This window comes from Tachyglossus aculeatus, chromosome 9 (genome assembly GCF_015852505.1).
Source record: "Tachyglossus aculeatus isolate mTacAcu1 chromosome 9, mTacAcu1.pri, whole genome shotgun sequence".
Taxonomy (NCBI): domain Eukaryota; kingdom Metazoa; phylum Chordata; class Mammalia; order Monotremata; family Tachyglossidae; genus Tachyglossus; species Tachyglossus aculeatus.
Genome location: NC_052074.1, coordinates 63,232,392 through 63,240,920, shown reverse-complemented (window position 1 = coordinate 63,240,920; position 8,529 = coordinate 63,232,392).

The following is an 8,529-nucleotide window of genomic DNA, read 5'->3' as shown; positions in this document are numbered from 1 at the left end:
GCAGAGGACTGCAGTAAAAATCACATTTCTTCTAGACTGTAAGCTCACTAGGAGCAAAGAACGTATCAGCTAATTCCCGTCTAATGTATCAGCTGATGTACTTTCCCCAAGCCCTTAGTACAGTGCTCTGCACATAGTAAGCGCTCAATAAATACCATTAATTGATTGAGTCTAGGAAGGCTGCCCTCATTTCTCATCTCCCCACACTTTTTCCCTCCATATGGCATCTCCTCTGCTGTTGATCCTTATCCAATAAGCATATAAGGTACAAACTCTAACCCCTCTCCCTGAAGCATGTATATACATATGTTTATATTTGGTCATTCCCTCCACCTGTAATTCATTTTAATATGTGCTTCTCCCACTAGATTGTGAATTTCTGGAAGTCAGGAATCATAACTCCTAAGTCAACTGTACCTTCCTAAGTGCTTATAATAATAATGGCATTTATTAAGTGCTTACTATGTGAAAAGCACTGTTCTAAGCACTGGAGAAGTTGCAAGGTGATCAAATTGTCCCATGTGGGGCTCACAGTCTTAATCCCCATTTTACAGATGAGGTAACTGAGGCCCAGAGAAGTTAAGTGACTTGCCCAAAGTCACACAGCTGACAAGTGGCTGAGCTGGGATTTGAACCCATGACCTCTGACTCCAAAGCCTGTGCTCTTTCCACTGAGCCATGCTGCTTCTCTAATTGTGGGCAAGAATAATAATGTTGGTATTTGTTAAGCGCTTACTATGTGCCAAGTACTGTTCTAAGCACTGGGGTGGATACAAGGTAATCAGGTTGTCCCACGCAGGGCGCACAGTCTTCAACCCCATTTTACAGATGAGGGAACTGAGGCCCAGAAAAGTGAAGTGACTTGCCCAAGGTCACAAAGCTGACAAGTGGCAGAGGCTGAATTAGAACCCATGACCTCTGCCTCCCAAGCCCAGGCTCTTCCCACTGAGCGACGCTGCTTCCCTTAGAACAGTGCTCTAGGATAAGCTCTCAAAAAGTGTTATGGATTGGTTGACCTTAAATGCTGTATCCTGCTCACAGGCTATTACGGGGACTTTATTTGTAATTTCTAGCTCTCACTAGCCTTATGCAAAGCCTTTCCTGGGGGGTGAATCCCTGGACAGCCCAGATTCTTCAAATGATTTTTACCAAAACAGGCCTCCCATTTCTCCAGCACACCAAATAATGGAACTTTTTCTGTAACTGCACACAGTTTCCTCTTTTTCTTTTTTTCCCCTATTACCACATGTACAAGAGGAGCAGCATGGCCTAGTGGCAAGAGCACGGGCTTGGGAGTCTGAGGTCTTGGTCCTAATCCCATTTCTGATACGCGTCTGCTGTGTGACCTTGGACAAGTCACTTAACTTCTTTGTGCCTCAGTTACCTCATCTGTAAAATAGGGATTGAGACCGTGAGCCCCACATGGGACAACCTGATTACCTTGTATTTGCCCCAGTGCTTAGAACAGTGCTTGGCACATAGTAAGCACTTAAATACCATAATTATTATTAGTAGTAAATAAATGTTCATTGATTTGACAGCTGTCTCTACACAGCTCATTGTGGGCAAGAAATGTGTCTGTTTGTTATATTGTACTCCCCCAAGTGCTTAGTACAGTGCTTTACACATAGTGAATGCTCAATATATTGAATGAATGAATGAGTAGATCCTCTCAGGCCTAACGGACCAAAATTGTGTCTTGGTTGACTAAAGTTAGTCTAATCAGTCAATCAAATGATGGTATTTTATTGAGTACTTTTTGTGTGCAGAGCACTGTATGAAGTGCTTGGGAGAGTACAATGTAACCAAGTTGGTAAACGTGTTCCCTACCCCCTCAGGATGGCACCTGGAGAGTTTCCAGTACTCTACCAGTCTCGTCTATGGGAAGGAGAGTGAAGTAGAGGCCTACCCATTCTATTCCTAGCTTGACCAGTAAAAGGCAATCTGCTACAAATCAAAAATCCCCTGAGCTGAGCAGTAGCGGCATGGGAGAGAGTCAAAAGTGGAGACACAAGTTTGCTGCACAGAAAGCGGCAATGGTAAACCACTTTCATATTTTTTTTTACCAAGAAAACTCTATGGATGCACTACCGGAATGATTGTAGGTGGAGGTGGGGGTTCTGGGGGAGATGTGCCCACTGAGTCACTACGGTTCAGAAATGACTCGACAGCATAAGACAAACATGTTCCCTGCCACCAAGGACCTTCACAGACGCTAGACAACAGTCTTTTTTATCGAGTGCTTACTGTGTGCAAGGATAGTACAATGTTACAATATAACAGACACATTCCCTGCCCATTCCCTTGGATTTAAGGCAACAACAGACCACTTCCCTTATCTCCTAATTTAGCACATCTGGTTCACCAGAGGAATGTTAGGAAGGTACTAAATATGGGACATCTGGAAGAAAGCAAATAGGTCCTCAGCTTCTACCACATCTCTCTCTCTCAGAGCTAGTGAGGGATTCCTTGGCTTCCCTTCAACAGTCCTGCAGTTTTCCATGGTTTAGAATCACTAGGTTTTCTAAGTGACATTAACTGTTCCCCAATTCCCTCCTTTTTTCCTTCTGAGAATCTAATTCATTCAATCTTATTTATGGAGCACTTACTGTGTGCAGAGCACTGTACTAAGCGCTTAGAAAGTACAATTCAGCAACAGAGACAATCCCTGTCCACCACGGGCTCACAGTCTACAACGGGGGAGACAGACATCAAAACAAGTAAACAGGCAACAGTAGCATCATTATAAATAAATAGAAGTATAGATAGAGCCATATCATTGTTAAAAAATAAGTGGAATTATAATTATAGATATGTAATCTATTTGTGCTTCAGATATTCATCTTCATTGACATTCAGGATTTGGGTCGGGTGGATATAGTTCCCCGGGCTGATAAATAGCATTTTAAAGTGGTGAAAGACTCAACCAGATGCACATAAATTCCAACTCCTTGGCTTGGTAAGGAGGAGGCTATAGAAGAAGTCATCGAGACTTTAAATTATACATTAGGAAACAGTTGCTAGCCAGGACACCATTAACAGGTTAAAGGTCCCTGCAGTCTATCAATACAAATTTAAATAAATAAATTGGCTGAGCCCTGCTATCAACAGAAACTAAAGATTAATATAAATGTATTTCCTTCCTAGGTTGAAAGGTTTGAGTATTTACTATGGGCTCTATTAACCTCTCCTGCTTCACTGTGGGAGGGTTTTGTGAAGTTCAGGCCTTAGGCAATTATTTTATAAATGTGCAGGTGGGAAGACAGGATGACTTTCAGTTTCCAGCCAATTTTGTCATCGTTATGGTGTAAAATAAAAATCAACCTGAAAAGGAAATCTCCGATAGCATTACAGATGCGCCCCAGAAATGAAGAAAATGAACAGCTGAAACATGAGTTCTGTCAGGAATTGCAAAAGCCTGAAATTCCCAGGGCAAGTCTCTTATGCTCCTTTCATGAGAGAAGGGAGGATTCCCTACATAGTGCTTAATATGTGCCAGGCTAGTTATCTTTAACCACCTAGGGACAGGGAGAGCACTAAGGGAATTTAAGAAGTCCTTATATATTGAGTGAGTCCTTATATATTCTAGGTCCAAACAGTTCCATTTGCTGTGCTGCTATTCTGCATCTCATGTAAAACACTCAGTCAGAAGATGTGGGTTTTAATCCCGACCCTTTCACTTGTCTGCTGTGTGACTTTGGGCAAATCACTTTACTTCTCTGTGCCTCTGATCCCTCATCTGTAAAATGGGAATTAAGAGTGTGAGCCCCATGTAATAATGATAATAATAATAATAATAATAATAATAATGGCATTTGTTAAGTGCTTACTACGTGCAAAGCACTGTTCTAAGTGCTGGGGATGATCAGGTTGTCCCACGTAGGACTCACAGTCTTAATCCCCATTTTACAGATGAGGTAACAGGCTCAGAGAAGTTAAGTGACTTGCCCAAGGTCACACAGCAGAATGTGGCGGAGCCGGGATTAGAATCCATGACCTCTGTCTCCCAAGCCCGTGCTCTTTCCACTGAGCCACGCTGCTTCCCTGTAGCCCAGGGACTGTATCCAACCTGATTACCTTGTAACGACCCCAGTGCTTAGAACGGTGTTTGTCACAGAGTCTTAATTCCCATTTTACAGGTGAGGTAACTGAGGCACAGAGAAGTAAAGTGACTTGCCCAGGGTCAGACAGCAGGGAAGTGGCAGAGACAGGATTAGAACCCATGACCTTATGATTCCCAGGCTCTTCCTCTATCCACTACTCTATGAGGCACATGATAACTGGGTTGGACACAGTCACTGTATCACATAAAACTGCCAGATATTGAATCCCCATGTGGCAGATGAGGTAACTGAGGCACAGAGAAATTAATTGATTTGCCCAAGGCCACATAACAGACAAGTGACAAAAGCGGCATTCGAACCCAGGTCCTCTGACTCCCAGGCATATGCTCTTTCCACCAGGCCACGCTGCTTCTTCTGTGTCATAACATTTCATCATTCCTGATGTTTCTATCTCCAGTCAATCAGTGGTGTTTATTCATTCAATCATATTTATTGAGCGCTTACTGTGTGCAGAGCACAGTATTAAGTGCTTGTGAGCTCCTACTATGAGCAGAGCACTACATCAAGCTCTTGGGAAAGTATAATACAAAGAATTAGCAGATGTGTTTCCGGCCCATAACTGTCACGAGCCCCTGTCGCAGTTCATACCAACCGGGACTTTCCTGGACCCGAGGAGCGTCGGTGACACATAGAGAGTCAAACCACATCACCAACGGTACCGTGGAAAGTTTTTCACCTCAATTTACCAACGTGCAAGGGAGTGACATACACACTCTCACTCACTCAACTCCACCAAGGGTCCAGTACCAATCTGCTGGTCAGAGGAGCCCGATCTGTCCATTCCCCCTGAAGAAGGTTGGGAGAAGTCCCTGGCGACGCGGACCGTTGACCACTTCAAGCCTGCTCTGCACACCATCATCATCATCATCAATCGTATTTATTGAGCGCTTACTGTGTGCAGAGCACTGTACTAAGCGCTTGGGAAGTACAATTTGGCAACATATAGAGACAGTCCCTACCCAACAGTGGGCTCACAGTCTAAAAGGGAAAGACAGAGAACAAAACCAAACATACTAACTGCTTCCTCTCTGCTTCCGACTGCTGCTGCCTTCTGCTGCTCCTGTTTGAGCGCTTCTACCGTTTGAGTCCTTCTCCTCCTTTTCCTCTGCAACTCCTGCTTCTTCCTCTGCTTCTTCCCCTTTTTGAGTGCTGCTTCCTTCCTGTAGGCTTGCTTGTGATTCAAAGCGACAGCCTTTTACCGGCATTAGGCATCACTTGGCAGTCCAGGCCCGTTACCGGGTAGAGCAAGGAGCAAAGGCCTTACCTCCCTCCATGCTCCACCCCCACAGGCTGGTGACCACCTGTCCTCAAGTAGGACATATCCGTCCCTTCACCAATCTCTTCCTTTTCATTGTTCACTGTATCACAAACAGTCACTACTAAAGCAGGTTGTGACGGGCTCAGAGTCTAGAGGGGCATATTTACAGTGACATAAATGAGTTATTATATATGGGTATATACATAAGTGTTGTCCAGTCCCTTGTTCATTCATTTAATCAGATTTATTGAGTGCTGACTGTGTGCAGAGCACTGTACTAAGCGCTTGGAAAGTTCAATTCCGCAATAGAGACAATTCCTACTCAATTACAGGCTCACCGGCTCTAGCTTATACTCTTAGACTATCCCATCCTAAATCCCATCTGTGAATACTCCCCTGGAGCTTCAAACCATGCTTGGCACTCAGTCTAGCACTTAATGAATCCTATCACTACTCCTATATTTGGAAAGAGCACAGGGCTGGAAAGATCTGTAACTAATTCCAATCTAGCCACTTGCCTGACAGGTGGTTTTGGACAAGTCACTCAATCTCTCCACGCTTCAGTTTCCACATTAATAAGATGGAGATGAAATACTTGGGCTCCCTACTCGGTAGACTGTGAGCCTCTTGTAGGACTGGAACTTTGTCAACCTGATTATCTTGTATCTACCACAGCGGTTATTAATGTCTGTCTCTCCATCTATTAATGTCTATCTCCCCCTCAATTAATGTCAGTCTCCCCCTGTAGACTGTAAGCTCGTTGTGAGCAGGAAATGTATCCATTTATTGTTACATTGTACTCACCAAAGAACTTAAAACAGTGCTCTGCCCACAGTAAGCACTCAACAAATTGGATTGAATGAAATACGATTGAATGAATGAACTGTCAGCATTGTGCTTGGCGATGTACTTAACCAATAAATACCATAGTGACTATTATTAGCAGGGAGACGTACACAAAAAATGTTTTGATTAAATGATTTAGGAAGCAGAGAAAACTGTAGACTGTAGAAGGGAGAGATAGGAGGTAGGGATGTGTGCAGGAAATCTGATGCCAAAGTACAACTGGATCAGCTTGGTGGCAATGTGGTTCAGTGAGTAGAGCACAGACCTCAGAATCAGAAGGTTGCAGCTTCCAATTCTGGCTCCGCCACCTCCCTGCAGTGTGACCTTGGACAAGTCATTTCACTTCTCTGAGCCTCAGTTGCCTCATCTATAAAATGGAAATTGAGACTGTGAGCCCCATATGTGCCCCAGACTGAGCCCCCTCCTTCCTCTCCCACTCCTCCCCTTCCCCATCCCCCCGCCTTACCGCCTTCCCCTCCCCACAGCATCTGTATATATGTATATATGTTTGTACATATTTATTACTCTAATTATTTATTTTACTTGTACATATTTATTCTATGTATTTTATTTTGTTAATATGTTTTGTTTTGTTGTCTGTCTCCCCCTTCTAGACTGTGAGCCCGCTGTTGGGTAGGGACCATTTCTATATGTTGCCAACTTGTACTTCCCAAGCGCTTAGTACAGTGCTCTGCACACAGTAAGCACTCAATAAATACGATTGAACGATTGAATGAATATGTGACAAGGACTGTGTCCAACGTGATCGTATCTAACCCAGAGTTTAGTACACTGCCTGGTATATAGTAAGTGCTTCACACACACCACAATTATTGTTACTATTATTAGAAGAAGGGGAAGATACTGGAGATATTATGAAGGAAGAACTCACAGGATTTAGTGAATGATAAATATGGGGACTGAGAAAGAGAGGAGTCATGGATAATGTCAAAGCACCTCCAATGGCTTCAGCTATTTCAGCTACTACTTCTAAGGAAATGATTCCTTTATCTACCTATTCCTCATCCCTCTTCTTTCCTGTCATCGCACATCTGCTCCTGTCTCCAGGCCATTTTTACATGACTGTCCAACCTAAACCCCAGGCTTAATATTTCCAAAATGAACCTCATTTTGTTCCTCCCAAAGCCTTTCCTCACCTAATGCAATAGGTAACAGCTATTTGCATTTCAAATGAAATAACTTCATTTCAATGGAAATGCAGTCAAAATCCTAAACACAATTTGCATCTGACAATGAAGTCTCTATTTCAGGAAGCTTTCTTTTCTTCTCTGGCAACAAATAGGTCACAGGTTTTCATAAAGAGCGAATAGAGTTTGAATGAGGTTAAAAGATAAACGGTTAAATAGCATTTAACTTTCAGGGACATCAAAGGCAGACTTTACCCAGAATAACTGAGAAATTCATGGCAAAAGAGCCTGTAATAGGTTTTTCATATGTCAGCTATTTCCTTGAAGAAAACATCACAGTTGTCTTTTATTTTTCATCATTTCTATTATTCACTTTCCTTTCAATACAGTAATCATTCATTCATTCAATCACATTTATTGAGTGCTTACTGTGTGCAGAGCACTATACTAAGCTCTTGGAAAGTACAATTCGGCAACAGATAGAGACAGTCCCTACTCAATATGATCAATTTTCTTATGCTGTTTTTCAGTATGGTAACTACAAATATGTACCTGGAGGAGGGTTGAGTGTTAATTGGACCATATGCCTAGGTATTCGATTTTATTGTTTCATATTTTTATTATTTTATGATGAATTCCCCTCAGTGTACAACTGTGTTGATATTTTGTGAAATCTTTATAAGTGGATAAAAAGCCCAAAGTTTTCCAGTCAAATTAAGACTAAACATCTTTCAAACCAACTGCAGTTGCGATCACAGTTTCTTCCAGTTTTCCGTTGTCTTTAGCATAGCCGACGATATTAAACAGAACGAGACAAATCTCTTGGTTAGGTGATCATCCCTTTGATAGAAAGATTGAGAGTAGCTTAAAAAAAGGTGAATTTATCTTTCTCACAGGCCAATTAAACAAAACTCCACTCTCCTCTGTAAACTATAAGAGACAGGGACTCGTCAATGAACTATGCCACATTATGCTTTCCCAAGTGCTTAGTACGGTGCTGTGCATTCAGTAAACACACAATAAATACTGCTGACTGGTTGATTCCATGGTATTTATTGAACATTCCTATTCCACTTGACACCACCACCATGTTTTCCATCACATAACCCCTCCATAAACCTGACTTCTCCCTCTTTTTCCTGTAGGATTTTTC